Genomic DNA, 17,612 nt, shown 5'->3' with positions numbered 1-17,612 from the left:
TAACAAGTGTTTTTGCCCGCGAAGGCTACCCGGAAGAGATTGTTTATGACAATGGACCTCAGTTCACTTCGCGTGAGTTCATAACTTTCCTGCAAAACAGAGGCATCAGTCTTTCACATTCTTCGGTGCACTACCCCGAAGACAATGGGCAAATAGAACGTTTCAATCGCACATTGAAAAACTTCGTTCAAGTCTCACGCCTCGAAGAACGACCACTCCGGCATGCTGTCACAGAATACCTTGCCATTTACCGCTGTACTCCGCACGTCACCACCGGGGTCGCCCCAGCAGTTTTGCTGCATGGTAGAATGCTTCGAACCAGGCTGGATATCGTGGGTTTCTCGGCACCAGCATTTGCGGAAGACCCAGCCGAGGAGTTGGCGCGACTTCGTCAAAGGGTTCGGCGTCAGCAGCAAAGCAGCAAGCACTACACGGACAAAAGGAGAGCCGCCAAGAAGACGAAGATCGCCGTAGGCAATTTTGTCCGTGTCAAAAAACCGTCCGTTCGGTTCAAGGGAGACTGCGCCTTTTCTTCACCAACTGAGGGGATCAAGAGGAGGGGACCAGCCTCTTTCCGACTTGGAGACGGCCGTACGTGGAATGCCTCCAAGCTTTCCAGGGTTCCGGAGAGGGGCACCTGGGAACCAGGCCCACCTGCCGCGACGCAGCCGTGGTCTCCTGATGCGCTGCAACCCACCACGTCGCAGCTTCCTGATGCGCTGTAACCTGCCACGCCACCACCGCTGTCTCCTGAGGCACTGCAGCCTGCCACGTCGCAGCTGCTCTCTCCCGATGTGCTGCAGTCTGCCGTGCTACAGCCTCCTTCTCCCAGGGCGTAGGCACTGTGTCCTGGCATACCGCAGCAGCAGTCAACGAGCCTGTCGCCAGTGCGACGTCCAACGCGGCCGAAACGAGAGCGCCGGTCGCCGGCCTGGCTCCAAGACTATCAGACCAATTGGTGGTCAGACGTTGTGTACATAGGTTCTAAATATGGGTAAATGAGTACAGTGTGCATGCTTTGGGGTTTCCTTTACTAGTGTTTACTAACAACTAACCACTAAAAATAAGGGAGGGAGTATGTTATATTCAGTTTAGTTATTCATTTCATTTCTTTATTCCTCAGGGGGCATTTCTGTTCTTCATTATATATATTGGTTGTATCTGTTAAATAAACGGCTTTTTATCTTCGGGACGGCTGGAGTCTGGCTTCCACCTTCGGTCAATACCACATTGGCGACGAAGATACCACAGTATCGTACTCCGCCACGCTGCTCCAAGAGTGGTTATAACCGACCGGGGCACAGCATTTACAGCGCAGCTCATAGAAGATATCATGCTTCTCAGTGGTACCATTCACCGCAATGCCACTACTTACCATCTCCAAACGAATGGGCTCACAGACCGGCTAAACAGAACGATCGCTGATATGATTTCCATGTATGTTGACGTCAACCACAAAAACTGGGACGACGTTCTCCCATATGTTACGTTTGCACATAATACTTCCGTTCAAGAAACTACCGGCTTCACTCCTTTTCGCTTGGTGCACGGCTGGAAAGCTGTCACAACGTTGGACGCAATGCTCTTACCCACGTACTATTCTAATGTTGTGAATGATGCTGCCGAATTCGCTCGATGCGCCGAAGAGGCACGCCAGCTCGCACGAATGCGTATCCGCTACCAACAACACGACGCCGACCGATACAATCTTCGTCACCGCGACGTCACTTATCAACCCGGTGACAAAGTATGGGTGTGGACATCGATCCGCCAGCGTGTTCGGTCGGAGAAACTTTTGCGCCGCTACTTTGGACCTTATAGGAACGTTCAACGACTCGGCGACATCACATACGAAGAGATTCCTGAAGGAGAAGGCACCGCTCGCCGTCCCCGACACCCACGCCTGTCCGATGTCGTTCACGTCTCTAGATTGAAGTTATACCACTCCCGCTGAACGCAAAGTCCCACACCTCTCGCACCATCTACGTTTCTGTTAACAATATCCCCGTGACAATCACCAGTGCATCAATGTTCCGCATCGAGACGATGCTTCTAGAGAGGGGGGTAATGCCACGACCTCGACACAGCTGACAGCCGCCCGGTGCTATTCGGTGCCACATGATAGGCATGTTGGGTGGCTCTCAGAAGAAGAGAACGACGAAGGTGCCAGGACAGCGATATATAAAGAGATCTATAGCGTCGACCGAAGTCTCTTGTGGCTTTGTCTGTGACAATATGCAGTAGACACCAATTAGGTCAAACTGAAGCTCTTCTGAGGCATCGAACTATATTTGGCAGCACTTTCGCCGCATTAATGTAGATCGGCGGCCAATGGGGCGCTTTGAAACGTATGCGGCGGCATTCCACTGTGGAGAATATGCTCCGATTGTTTGTTAATGAAACGCATCGACTGCAGTGATATGATCTGATATTGCCCTCTAAATGCCAAATTTTTGTATCAACTGCACACGTTTCTATTTACTTCAAAGATGTCCAAACTGTCATTCAATGGGAGACTGGCACTCAGCCACACATTGTGTGTTTCGGCACTTTCTCGTGGCTTTTTGTTTATTTTTCGTTTGCGTTGCACCTACTCTGTTAATATTGTTACGCCAGTTACCAATACCATATTCTCTGCGTAGGTTGAGCTGGTTTTAAAGAACGTCTGTATTCCTGTACAAGGCAAGTAAACTAGCAAGTTAGTGCGCACTCTTCAGCTGTTTTTCTTTATTTCTTCTTAAAGCGCTGTGAACAGCAAATAGTTCATGAGTTCAATTAGCCTGGTTAGGAGACTGTAAGGGACAGTACTTTAGTAGCATTATCAGGTTGCTCCAGACGAGAATATTTTTATCACCCTTGCACGCTTATGCGCACGGCAGCAATGTGAAAAGTTCTAAATTATTTGAGGAGCTGAATTAATTAGGTAGTCTTACTCCAGCTAATAGTGGCCATTGTCTTGCATCAAGCTAATGAAATTACAATGAAGAGCGAAAGGTAATTTTATTAGCCGCCTTTCAACTCAGGGTTTTGACGTCCTTGACTTTGAGACTGTGGTATCATATATTATCTGTATATAATATTCTATTTTAGCCTTCGTTTTGTAGCAGCGAAGCAAAGTACAAAATCACCACGATATAATTGTTAAGCAAAATTATTTTACCGTAGTGGCTTCAGAACAATATAATAAACGAACATCTCTAGTCGCGTAACCACTAAGCGAGAGTCATACAGTTATCGGAATTATCATAATGCAGTTCCTGTAATAAACAATGAATGACGTGATGCGATGTGAGTGCACGCATACGGCTCTTTTCTTCTGCTGCTGATGGATGTCCGTCCCCCAGTTCATGCTTCGGGGTATCGTACGATTGCGGAGTAACGAGCACATTGCTACAAGCCACTAAAGCGTGGTGCTCATGTCTCGCTGGTACCACTTCATTCATTTACAGCAGGGTGAAATATTTTTTACGGTGTTCTCGAAACGCGAAGTGATAATAATATTTACGGGACTCTGGCGAGCTAAAGGTGTGACAATCACACATCACGCAGTCGACACGGGCATTCACTGATTGACTGAACGCAAGGTCGACAGTGCAACGCTAAATGCTTTTCGTACACCATCAAAAAATGTACCCACACAGGAAGCGGCTTTTGGAAATTTTGACACGTGAACTTATCTTATACGGGTAAGAGCGTTTCACCTTGTAACAAATGTTATCGATCAGTGCAGGCGAGTTCTGTGAGTATCAGAATTTTCTGGAATGTTATCGAAGGTTCTTTCCATTGTCTATTGTCGCCGAACCTTGTGTAATCTGACTGCACATATGTGCGACGCGAATGGCGTAGAACTTTCAGGAAGACACGCGGGCACCAGCTATTACTCTGGAACGTTCGATGGCTCATGCATTAGAGCTGACGCGCTTGACCAGTAGATCAGATTTTCTGCGATCACCGGCTGTGTTCGCCACTGTCGGCGTTCTTTGAGTGTTGCCTGATTTTGCCGGCACAAGTTCCCCCAATAAAGGCTAGTGGAGCCATTCCCAGTCTCACTGCTTTCTACTCCGTCACTACTACGTGAGGTGTGGCGGAAGTGCTAGTGCGTTCATGTACCGAGCTCTCCCGCAAAGCCGCGATCCAAGCCCGAAGCCCGTAGACAACACCACCGTCATCCAAGACCAGTGAGCTAGCCGCAGACTGCAAGGACCACCGCCAGAGCACGGACTTCTGCCTGATACCACAATGACAGCACCAGCGCCACCCATCATGCTTCAACAACCAAGAGAGCCCCCTACCTTCCATGGAGCAACGTCGCAGGATCCGGAAACTTGGGCTACGATCGGAGATCGTTGTTCGGCGCGTTCGTTCGGTTACCGGCGCGCGCGATTGGCCTACTCCGCGTCAATGCCGCTAGCCGCGGGGCGCGGCCACGTTTTTGATGACGTCAAAATGACGATAACCTCCTGTCAATCATCGTGAAACCGAGCGAGTCGTCGTCTAGGCGCCGAACCAGACGGTAGTTGAGAAGTTTGGTGCAATCATGCGCTCGTCAGGAGACCTCATTCGCACGGCGCAACTGGTGGATTGGATCCAACCGGCGGCTGTGGAATGGCACTTTCGGATCCAATCCATTGTTTAATTAGAGAAACGCTCCCTGCGCTTGCACAGGGAACTTAGGAGGTTGCGCTGGAGTTGCTCTAGGAGGAAGGAGAGCGGGTGGTGATGCGAAACGCGTTTCAGGAAATGGTAGAAAGCGAATTCCGGCGTCGCTTTCGTTTCTCGAAAAAAATAGCGCCTTGGATGTACAGCGAAAACGACCGCATCATCAGTGCCAGCGAAGCCACTGGAATGTTGTTGCTGCCTCTTGAAAAGTGCGTTGCTGTTCCCGTCGTTTCTTTTTCCTTTTTTCTTCCTGCAGTGCGTGACACCACCTAGGGACGATGCAGAGAATTTAATAGTTATAAATTACAGTAGTCACACGTACTACTATTTCGAAACGTATTTAGCCTTGAGAAGAAAAAAATATTTTTTTGCTATCAAGATTTCATTCATTCGGAAGACGAGAAACATTTCGTTTTGTAGTATACTATCTGCAAGCAGAAGACAAACGAGGGAAGTAAACTTCCGGTGATTTCACTACTAGTTGATTTGCTTCTCTCTCCGCCCCATTCTCAGAAATTTTGCATACTGCCACTTTGTGACGTTGCAGCGACGGAACAGATCGCGTATCGCACAAAGACCTCCGATCGTGCCCCTGGCGCGAAATCTTCAAAAGGATCCCTACCTTCAACAACTGCATCTCTGAGGATAAGCTATGCCATGTGTGCTTCTCCTTGGAAGATGCCGTGAGGACTTGGTTCGAGAAACGGGAGAACACCCTTACAACGTCGGACCTGTTCCACAGTAACTTCCTGAGGACCTTCAGGAGCGTTGTCCGAGAAGAAAGAGCCGAAGTTCTGCTAGAATTCCGAGAGCAACTACCCAATGAGATAATCGCTCTCTTCACGGAAGAGATGACCCGTCTTTTTCGGCACGCCTACTCGGCAATATTCGAAGAGAAAAAAGTCCGATTCTTCATGCGTGGCGTAAAGCAATGAATTTTCGGCGGAATGGACAGCAACCCATCGAAGACCTTAGCTGAGTTCGTGACGGAGGCAGCGACGATTGCGAAGAATCTGGAAGTGCGCACTAGGCAATATACCAGCCAAGTGCTCACGCCACAGTGGGCCATCCAATCACTGGGCTCCGGTGAGTACTACGAGACAATCGGGACCATTGTGCGCGATGAATTGTGCAAAATGTTACCTTCGTCGCAGCCTCAGGTGTGCTCGGCCACTGACATGGTCAAGTACGAACTGTGCAGTCACTGGGTGTTTCCGAAGTGCCGCCCCAATCGACACCTCCCATGCCGGAGGTGATGATCTACGCCACCGCCGCCCGCCGTCAAGGTGCCCCTCTGCGGCAGCGCGAGAGCCTTGTAACACCGCAATTCCGTCCTCCACCGCCAGCATGCCCACCCGTCGCCCAGCGCAGCTACCCGAGGAAGACGGACATTTTACAATCCCGCGACCACCGCCCGCTCTGCTGTCACTGCGGAGAAGGTGACCATGTGTACCGCCGATGCCCTTAGTGCGTCTTGGGACTGAGAGGGTTCGCCGTCAACGCACCGCGTCCACAGCTTGGAGAGTGCCCTCGCGACATAGCCGACCACCTTGCCGCCATTCAGTGTAGTCCTCGACGACCATTGCGTTCGCCGTCACCAGGCCACTATGTGTCGTGGCAGCGTCGTCCATATACTAGCACAGCTCGGGGCCGGTCCGTCAGCCGATACCAGGAAGACTAAACGCAGCAACTGATGCGGTGCGGTTGCTGTTCGTCGAACAGACGAAGATTTTCCGCCGCCGACGAACACGTTGAAGAGACCATCTCGATGACACAGCAATGACACGCCGCCAACCCGACGAAGCCCGGAAGCAAGGAATTCTCCGGCCAATGACCTGACGACGCGACGCACTAGCCACACGCCAACACGACGCAGGCGTGATCCTACGCCAAGACCTAGGTGCAACGCAAGACAAAGGATAAGCGACCTCGGCGTGCTTCTCGACGCCCACGCAGTCACCGCCTTAGCAAACACAGGAGCCGACAACTCCGCCATCAGTGGATTATTCGCCGCCAAGCTGAAGAAAGACAAGACTGCATGGGACGGCCCTCAAATTCGGACAGCTGGATGACACCTCATAACGCGGACGGGAATCTGTACGGCAAGAATTACAGTTCATGACCGCATCTACCCTGCAACGCTCGTTGAATCCAACAGTGCTTGCGAGAAGCCATTCTCCGCATGGACTTCCTGAGCCAACACAAAGCCATGATCTACTTGAGGTCGAAGTCGATAGCGCTGTCCAGACCAAGCAATACGGACAGTGGGGCCTTAAAGTCAGCATGCCTTGAGTGTACTTGAGGACCAAGCTAGCATCCAGGCTCACTTCAGCATTGTCATTTCCGTCGCCAGTGAAGCACCCGCAGACGTAGGAGGCGTCATCGAGGGTTACCAACGTCCACTGCTCGATCGTGAAATTTGCGTCCCAAGAGGGATCGTTTGACTGCATGGAGGGAAAGCAAAAGTGATATTAACAAACTTCGACCAGGAGTTCAAGTACATCAACAAGAGCTCGACGATTGCATACATAAAGGCTGTTGTACAAACCACCAATGCGTTTTTCCTCTCGGATTCTGTCGTATTTACCCCGACTACCATAGTTCTCGAACCAGACTTCGACATGAATCCAAGTCTCACCCTGAATAAACAGAAACAGCTGAGAAGTCTTCTCCAGCGATAAAAAGGCTGCTTTTCGACGTCATCGAGGATTCTACAAACACTTGCAGGAGGAAATCAACCGCAGCTTCAGACGGGAGGTAAGCCGAAGGAGGGGTAATAAACCTCAGTTGCGAATTACCGCTCGGCCTGTCTACTGCTTTGTATTACGTCCCGTCTGAAGTCGTGGTTCATTTCCTTTGCAAATACGTCGGACCAGCTGGCCCAAAGTTCACCCTCTTGAACCAGATGCAAAGCATCGCATAATAACCGATGATTGCTCTCGACCACTCCGCCAGAGCCCTTATCGAGGTTCGACGCGAGAACGTGAAGCTATTAAGCAACAAGTGGAAGAAATGCTGCACGACAACATCATCCAGCCGTCGAAAAGCCCGTGGGCATCTCCTGTAGCCTTAGTGAAGTAAAAGGACGGAGCCCTACGTTTCTCCGTCGATTGTCGTCGACTGAACGAGATCACGAACAAGGACCTATACCCCCTCCAACGGATAGACGACGTATTAGATTGTGTCTGCAACGCAAAATATTTCTCGTCGATGGACCGCAAGTCTGGCTACTGACAAATAGAAGTCGGCGAAAGAGATCACCAAAAGACCGGCTTCATCACGCCAGGCGGCTTCTTTGAGTTCAAGGTTATGCGATTTATTATGTGCTCGGCGTCTGGAACGTTCCAGCGCGTGATGAACATGTAGCAGCATTGAAATGGCAGACCTGTCTTGTTTCCTTGGATGACTACGTCGTCTTCGCCGGAAATTTCGGCGATCACCTTTGAAGGCTTGCGACAACACTAGAGGCCATGAAGTCATTAGGGCTCACACTGAAGCCTGAAAAGTGCCGCTTCGCTTAGGATAAACTTATGTTGCTAGGACATGTCTTCTGCAAATCTGCAGTCTGCCTTGACTCGCAGAACACAGCTGCCATCGCAACGTTCCCCCAGCCCATCGACAAGAAGGCAGTCCATAGATTCATTGACATGTGTGCCTACTACGAGCGCTTAGTCAAGGACTTAGGGATGCCATGGCCAATTGAAATACGAAGTCGCGAAGCTTTACCATCACGTCCAACAAAAAGGTCACGAGGTCGTTTTTCAATGGGTAGCTGGCCATTGTGGAATCAGAGGCAATGATTCCGCCGATAACGCTGCTCGCACAGCACATCAAGAAGAGCACTGCTTTCCAATTCCGCTTTCGAGGACAGACGCTGCAAGGCAGCTTCGACACCTGGCACACAGTATCACACTGACCGAGTGGAACTCGCCAAACTTACAACTTACACGACTGCATCGACTAAACCCCTCCCTACAACTCCGACTTCCACTCGGACTTCCTCGACGTGAAGCTATGCTTCTCTGTCGCCTTTGGTTAGGAGTGGCTTCACAAAGGCATAATCTGCATTATTTGAAATGACTGACAGTGCAGCATGCGAGGTCTGTTGCACCGAAGAAAACATGGATTACCTGCTGTGCCACTGTCCACGATACACCCCAGTGAGAAAATAACTTGCCAAAGCTTTCTAAAAACTGGACAATCGGCCACTTTCTGTGAAGACCGTCGGTCGACCGTCGGCCCATAAAGTGGTGAAGGCGCTTTTGTGCTTCTTATGGACGACGGGCTTGTGCGACCATGTGTGACTACTAATGCAATTTCTGTAAGACCACACACGTCAGCGAACTCACCGCAATTTCCTTCTTTCCTTCCCTCCTCTCTCTCTGTCCCTGTTATCTTTGTTCCCCCTTCCCCAATCTCCCGGTGTAGGGTAGCCAACCGGACGTTATTCTGGTTAACCTCCCTGCCTTCTACTTATCTCCTTCCCTCCTCCTTTAGTCATGGACTTTTCACGCACCCCGGAGCCGCTGATACATGTAACAAAATGTGACGTCGAGTTCGTGTGCCAAATGCCACAGGCCGACGCATTTGATGAACTCAAACGATGCATGCAGTTGCCCCCGGTATTGCGCACTTCGAAGAGGACGCCGATACACAAATCCAGAGTGACGCCAATAGCATATAGGCCTCGGTGCTATGCTAGTCCAGAGGAAAGACGGACTTGAAGTGGTGATAAATTACGCTAGCTGGTCGCTGTCATGATCGGAATGCAATTATTCTACGACTGAGCAGAAATGCTTCGCAATCTACAATTACAGCAAAAATCGGCCCTTACTTGTATGGCAGGCCATTCTAAGTGGTCAGCGTCCATCACGCGTTGTGTTGGCTAGAAAATTTAAAGGGCCCTGCAGGACGGCTATCGCGGTGGAGAATCAGACTGCAAGAATATGACATCACTGTAATCGACAAGTCTGGACGAATATAGTCTGATGCCGATCGCCTTTCAGGCGCCACCATGGAGCCGCCGCCGCAACACGAAAAGGATGACGCTTTCCTTGGAATAATAAGCACGGAAGACTTCGTGGAACAGCAACGACGAGACCCGGAGCTAAAAGGCCTCGTCGAGTATTTAGAAAGGAATACCGACGTTGTCCCTAGGTCATTAAAGCGCGGCTTCTCTTTATTCACGGTTTAAAACAACCTACTTGTGAAGAACTCACCAGTCGGTGCCAGGTAACTTCTTGTTGTTCCCTCAGTGTTGCGTCTAGATATACTGCATGCCATACATGATGATCCGACCGCTGGGCACGTCGCATTCTCCCGGACACTATCGATGATACAGAAAAGATATTACTGGCCGCACCTAACTGCCGACGTCACCCGTTGCGTCAAGACATGATGAGACTGTCAGCGACGCAACCCAGCACCGACAAGGCCTGCGGGATCGCTACAGCCGATCAAGCCACCTTGTCAACCTCTTCCGAATATCGGGGTGGATTTGTTGGAACCGCCGTTTTGAACGTCAACATCCGGAAATAAGTGCATCGTGGTGGCGATGGACTACCTCACGCGCTTCGCTGATACTAAAGCTGTGCCGAAAGGTAGCGCCGCGAAAGTGGCGATGTTTTTCGTCTAGAACATCCTATTGCGAGATGGTGCGCCAGAAATCCTCATCAACGACAGAGGAACCGCCTTTACAGCAGAGCTAACCCAAGCTATTCTGCAATACAGCCAGACAAGCCACACGTGGACAACTGCTACCACCCGCAGACAAATGGTTTTACGTAGCGCCTGAGTAAAACCCTCGCCGACATGCTAGCAATGTACGTCGATGTCAAGCGCAAGACGTGGGATGCTGTCCTGCCGTACACAACCTTTCCTTAGAACATGGTAGTGCAAGTAACAACACAGATCATGCCGTTCAAGCTGGTTCACAGCAGGAATCCGACGACTATTCTCGACGCCTTTCTGCCACACGTCACCGATGAAGAGAGTCGATGAAGAGAGAGGGTGGGCTCGGTGACTGCACCACAGCGCAGCCACCTAATCCGCTTACCTTTGCGATGCAGACGACCGTCCTCGCATTTGCCAGCCTGCTGCTGCCGTCCCTGGCAGGCCTGTCTACGGAGGCGTCATCGGTGTGCGCACTGCCGTACACTGGGGAAGACCCTGGCTACTGCCATCCACCACCCGGCGGGTGCTCGTCCCTACTGGATATGTCGCCAGAGGAGCTGCACACACCGGAAATCACAGTACCATGGATGGCCACATCGACATCAGCAACAATGCCAACAAGTATAAAAGAGCTTCATCTGCTGACGCCGCTTCGTGGGCTCGGTGACTGCACCACAGCGCAGCCACCTAATCCGCTTACCTTTGCGATGCAGACGACCGTCCTCGCATTTGCCAGCCTGCTGCTGCCGTCCCTGGCAGGCCTGTCTACGGGGGCGTCATCGGTGTGCGCACTGCCGTACACTGGGGATGACCCTGGCTCCTGCCATCCACCGCCCGGCGGGTGCTCGTCCCTACTGGATATGCCGCCAGAGGAGCTGCACACACCGGAAATCACAGTACCATGGATGGCCACATCGACATCAGCAACAATGCCAACATGTATAAAAGAGCTTCATCCGCTGACGCCGCTTCGTGCGCTCGGTGACTGCATCACAGCGCAGCCACCTAATCCGCTTACCTTTGCGATGCAGGTCAGTTCATCGTATGCCCTCTTCGCTAAAAATTCCAGTAATTATATGTGGGTGCAGTTTCCGAGCCCGCACTGCTGTGTTGCCATTGCCGTTGAGTGTGCTCACGTAATTCATTCCTTGCTCATGCTATCAGGTGACGTTGAGACTAACCCTGGCCCTCAGGGCAAAGCTGCTGTACTCGCCGAACTACAGAAGCTAAACGCGGGATAGACCCTGTTGATTACGGAAACACAGGGCCTCAAAACACAGCCGAACACAACAGACCAAACCATAGCAAGCCGAGACAAACGAATGGCCGATCTCGAAATGCATTACCAAACACTTCTTTACCTCAGAAACGACATTGAAATAATGCAGTCAACCACAATCGACCAAGCTAAAAAGATTAAAACTAGAAACACGCCTGGATGACGCGGAAAACCAATCACGTCGGAATAACCTTATTTTCTATGGCATCCCCGACCCTGCCAGCGCTGAAACGTGGGCTGAGTCAGAAAAACTAGTCATTGATGTTCGCCGCAAAAATCTTGATATACCCTTGGAACCTAATGACATTGAAAGAGCGCATCGCCTCGGAAATCCTTCAGCCGACCGAATTCGTCCCGTAATCGTAAAATTCCTATCTCATAAAACCAAAGATGCACTGTTATCAAATGGCCGTAAATTGAAAGACACAAGCTACAGTATTGGAGAGGACTTCTCCCGCACCGTTCGACACGCGCGTAAACAGTTACTAGTGTTTGCCAAAGCCAATTCTAACAAGTACTCCTCGCGCTTCAAAACTCTGCACATCGGCTCAAAACGCTATGTATTTGACGCATCATCCCAAGCCGTTAAGGAAATAGCATAGCAATTGCCCCGTCACAAAACTTTAACAAATCGTCGACCCGCTCCACCGCACAATGTTCTCTCGTTTTCGATAATATTCACTAACATCCGTAGTCTTCTTCCAAAGCGCGAACTTATATCAAACATCATGTCGTCATCCGGGAGCAACCTACTAATACTAACAGAAACTTGGCTAAATAGTGACTTAACGGATACAGAAATTTTGCCCATTTACCCAACTTCGAAGTGTATCGAAACGATCGAAAAGGCAAACGGGGGGGGGCGGTGTTCTCGTTGCCATTCATCGAGGCATATCATGCTCTGTTGTTGACGTCACATCCGACATTGAAGCCATATGGTTCATCTGTCGCGCTCCCCCCGTAACAGTTCTGCTTGGCGTTTGCTACAGGCCCCGCCAGACTAATCCAGACTTCCCACGTCATCTGAACAACATCCTTCATAAACTTGTTCTCACATATCCAAATGCCCGTATTCTTCGTTTTGGTGATTTTAATTACCCGGATATTGATTGGCAGAACATAGCTAGTTCCACAATAACGTGTCGCGCAGAGGCGAAGAACTTCATCGATGTCTGTTTAAATTTTAACCTCACCCAATTAATTTCCCAACCCACCCGTGTCTCACGAGAATCAGCAAACACGCTCGACCTGATACTAACAAGCAGCCCCAAGAATGTATCATCCATCAGTTACCTTCCTGAAATCAGCGATCACAAAGTCATGCATGCTTTATTCTCATTTACCTCGACTCAAAAACAGGCATCCGATAAAACGATACAACTCTACGATAAGGGTAACTATAATGCAATAACTGAAGAACTTAACACCTTTTTTCCTGAATACGTATCCGCATTTCACACTCGCTCAATTCATGAAAACTGGCTGATATTCAAGAACAAATGAAATCATCTCACTAATGTGTTCGTACCAAGGATTACCTTTCATACTAATCGCAATACACCATGGTTTACCCAGCACTTAAAATGACTCAAAAACGACGAAAACAAAAAGAAACGATTATTTCGTACCGCCAAACGAAACGACACGCCTGCCGCATGGGGCAAATACTTCGAGGCCGAAAAATCATACCTACTTTCTGTTCGTAACGCCAAGTACTCATTTTATCACAGTGACTTACCAAACTTACTTATAAGAAACCCCAAGCAATTCTGGCAAGGTTTAAACCCAACACATCCTCCCGATATTAAACTGACGAATTATTCACATGAAGCGGTGACTGACCACGATTGCGCAGAAATATTTAACCATGCATTCACATCTGCGTTCACTATCGAACTCGACGCACCTTCACAATTACCACTCTTTAACTTAGATACCCCCATGCTGGCAGTCACGTTCGTCGAAGAAGGCATTTCATCCATAATTCATAATATGAAACTATCATCAGCAGCTGGTATGGACCTGATTAATTCAAAACTATTGAAAAATGTGGAATCAATTTGTGCATCATATTTATGTCTCATTTTCTCACAGTCACTCTCCTCAGGAATTTTGCCTCTTGATTGGAAAACGGGGAAGGTCATTCCAGTCTACAAGTCAGGTAACAGAGACTCACCCTTGAATTACCGACCCATTTCATTGACTAGTGTGCCCTGTAAAATCGTGGAACATGTCATCTACTCACAAATCATAAACTTCTTGGACCGAAACCATTTTTTTTGCACCCTTCACAACATGGGTTTCGTAAGGGCCTCTCTTGCGAAACCCAACTAGCGCTTTTCCTTCACGACTTGCACACTAATCTAGACAGCAATATGCAGACCGACACCATCTTTCTTGATTTCGCTAAAGCCTTTGACAAGGTTCCCCACCGCCGGCTATTACTAAAACTCTCAAAGCTGAACCCACCCCCCAATATTCTCAAATGGATTGAAGAATTCCTAACTAACCGTTCTCAGTCAGTCTATCTTAACGGCCACATTTCTACATCTCTCCCGGTTACTTCAGGCGTCCCACAAGGTTCTCTCCTCGGTCCCCTCCTATTCTTAATATATATTAACGACTTGCCCCTGCATGTTTCCTGTAGTATTCGAATTTCCGCAGATGATTGTGTTATTTACCGCACCATTAATAACTGTCACGATCAATACACTCTTCAGACAGAGCTGAACAGCGTACTAAATTGGTGTAATAACTGGCTAATGTCCCTGAATCCTAGTAGATGTAAACTCATGTCCTTCACTCGTCGTCACAATCCATATCTCTTTCATTATTTAATTTCTAACACACAGATTGAGCAAGTACAATCATATAAATATCTAGGAGTCACCCTCTCTTCTAATCTATCATGGCAGGTTCACGTCGGTAACATCATTTCAGCATCAAACAAAACACTCGGCTTTCTAAAACGTCACCTTCGTCTTGCCCCACCACATGTTAAATTGCTCGCGTATAAATCACTTATAAGACCCAAATTAGAATAAGCATCTCCCATCTGGAGCCTACATCAAGCATATCTAATCACCGCATTGGAAGCTGTGCAGAACCGTGCTGCCCGATTCATTCATTCCTCATACTCATATGACGTCAGTGTTTCATCCTTGAAAGCTACATCCGGACTGCCACCCCTCTCTTTTCGTCGTCGCATTGCTAGCCTCACCCTTTATCACAAATTATTTTATTCTCCTCTCAATCAAGCACCGTATATCGCCGCCGCATCACGCATATCCCACCGCACCAATCATCCCCTTCAAGTTGCCCGCCCACTATCACGTACTACTACGTTTTCAGCTTCATTATTTCTTCGAGCAGCCACGGACTGAAACGGCCTACCCCATGACATCGTCACCATCGCTTCAACACCTGCTTTTCAAGAACGCGTAACAGATCACCTTCAATGGTAAATCACCATCACTGTTTGTTTTCCTCACTACAAATGTAATCCCACCCCTTATGTAACACCCCCTGAAATGGGGGCCTTTGAGGAATAAAACTGAACTGAACTGAACTTGACGACGTCGCCTATCTACAGAACGCTGAAGAAGCCCGACAGCTCTTCGCCCGCGGATTAAGAACCAGCAGAGGAGTGACAGCCGATACTTCAACCTTCGAGGACGCTAGGTCGAGTACCAGCCCGGCAACCGTGTTTGGATTTGGACACCGATACGCCGACGAGGACTCAGTGAGAAACCATTGCGACGCTATTTCAGACCCTGCAAGAACATCCAACTCATTGGCGCACTTGACTATGAGATCGTGCCATACAGCCTTTCGCTATCGCATGGGGCCGCTCAAGAACTGAAGCAGTCCATGTTGTACGGCTTAAGCCGTTCTACCAGAGCTAATGAACTGTGGGACTGTGCATAGGTGAATTTCGGAGTTTATATTTTTTCTACTAGGTTACCTTCGACTTTGTTTTTTTTTGTTACTTTTAATTATTAGGTGCCCTTTGGTGTTGCACTCTCCTGTTGTCTTTTAGCATCCGGAAGTTGCCTTTTGAGAGGAGGGCATCGACACGTCAACATGTTTGTTTTTTGTAGGTTAGCGGTTTTCACCGTCTAACACATGTTATCGCTCAGGCAGGACGCGCCTGCAAATGTCGGAAGTTTCTCGAATGTCATCGATGGTTCTATCCGCTGTCGACGAACCTTATATAATCTGATTGCATGTTATGGCGACGCCGGGTACTCGACCCTCGAGCAGCGTTACTGCTGAGTAGCGTGGCGTTCGGTAGACACTGGCCACCAGCCAAGGACGAGACGATTTTTAGTGTGAAACTTGCTCTATTTATTCTATTCTTGGTGGAGGGTATAAAAGACGAGAATACTCCAAAATACATGGCGGGGCCGCTTAAATAGGGCCGCTACGGTAATAGTCTGGAATTTGGTCACGTCAACGTCACGTGATATGTAATGAGTCAGGTCGGTAATGGGCGGCTACTCCCTCTCTCCTATGCGACGTCGCACGTGCTTGCCTGCGCTGGCGGCCACCCATGGGTCCAGTTTGGTTCGCCGAAAGGAGTGTCGCCTTGAGTCGCACAGTTCGCGGAAAGCGGCCCTCCCTCCTGGCACGCACACACACAAAGGGGCCCGTAATCACTGCGGGGCACCTGCGAGACCGGCAACCACTCCAGGCACCCATAATAAATTAGGCATCCATCCTCCGTTTCGATTAGGCATGATCTTTCGATCATCCTTTTTGCACGTGGTGTTACATGCCAATTGTACAGCATCTCAGGGGGGGGAGGTAGATCCCGACGCGTAGGGACCAGCAGTCACTGGGCGAGGGATCGACGTTTCAGCAGCAGTATTGCCCTCCAAGGTGACGAATCCTTGGGTTCGTAGCTTGTATATTTCCTGGAATCGTTCATCAGTCCTCGTGGCGCTCTTGTAGGCCTTTTCTCCCTGGTCCGGTCCGGTGAAACTTGGCTTGCAAACCAGTCGCGCAACTTTGTCTCCTGCTTGGGCAAGCAATCACTCCAGAACAGTGCCACACCCACAACCACAAAGCAAGTGAGCACTAGGCCACGCTTCCTCCCCCCCCCCCCCCACCCAGGACACACCAGGCTTTAAAAAAACGCAGAAAACCCGCTGTTGCTCTTCCATCCCGATCGCGCGTCCTCACCCCCCTAAACACTAAAAACAGCCATTGCCTGAAAGCGTTAAGACGTGGTTATCAGAATCAGCTAGCAATCAACTACAACTTCGCAAAATAAAAAAAACACCTGTGAAAAAAATACCAACGCAGAAATGACATGGAAACCAGAGAAAGCATGAGGCTTTCGCTATTCTAGGGACAATGAGTGAGACCGTCGGCATTGCCATTATATCTACCCTGATAGCGAATATCGAAGGTGTACTGTTGAAGAGCCAAGCTCCAGCGCAAAAGGCGGGCGTTTTTTGTTGACATGGACTGCAGCCATGTGAGAGGACGAGGTCAGTCTCTATGGGGAACCTTGAACCAGCGATATAGCACGCTAGCTTCTGCGCCGCCGATACCCCGCAGGCGCATTCCTTTCTGTTGCATTTTGTGCTTTCTCACGAACTGAAAGCTTCCTACTGGCGTACAGTACGGGGTGTTTATTTTTGTCATCTCTCTTTTGACAATGCACCACCCCCATACCCCGGTCGCTGGCACCACGCTGAAGAATGAATGGCTTAGAGTAGTCGGGAGGGGTCAGCACTGGCTGACACGTTAGTGCTTGTTTCACCTTACTAAAAGCCTTTTCTTTTGCGTCATCCCACTTTACCGTTTGCGGTTCTGTTTTTGGAGAGTATCTCGTAAAGAACTTGCAATCTCGGAATAACGTGCGATATATCTTTGGAAATAACTTGCCAGACCAAGGAATGACCTGATTTCCCACTTAGTGCGTGGTTGCGGGAAGTTATCTATGGCGGCCAGTTTAACCTTTGAAGGCCGACGATGGCCTTGGCCTATTACA

The sequence above is a fragment of the Dermacentor albipictus genome, chromosome 3, assembly GCF_038994185.2.
Source record: "Dermacentor albipictus isolate Rhodes 1998 colony chromosome 3, USDA_Dalb.pri_finalv2, whole genome shotgun sequence".
Classification (NCBI taxonomy): Eukaryota; Metazoa; Arthropoda; class Arachnida; order Ixodida; family Ixodidae; genus Dermacentor; species Dermacentor albipictus.
This window is presented reverse-complemented; position numbering follows the sequence as displayed.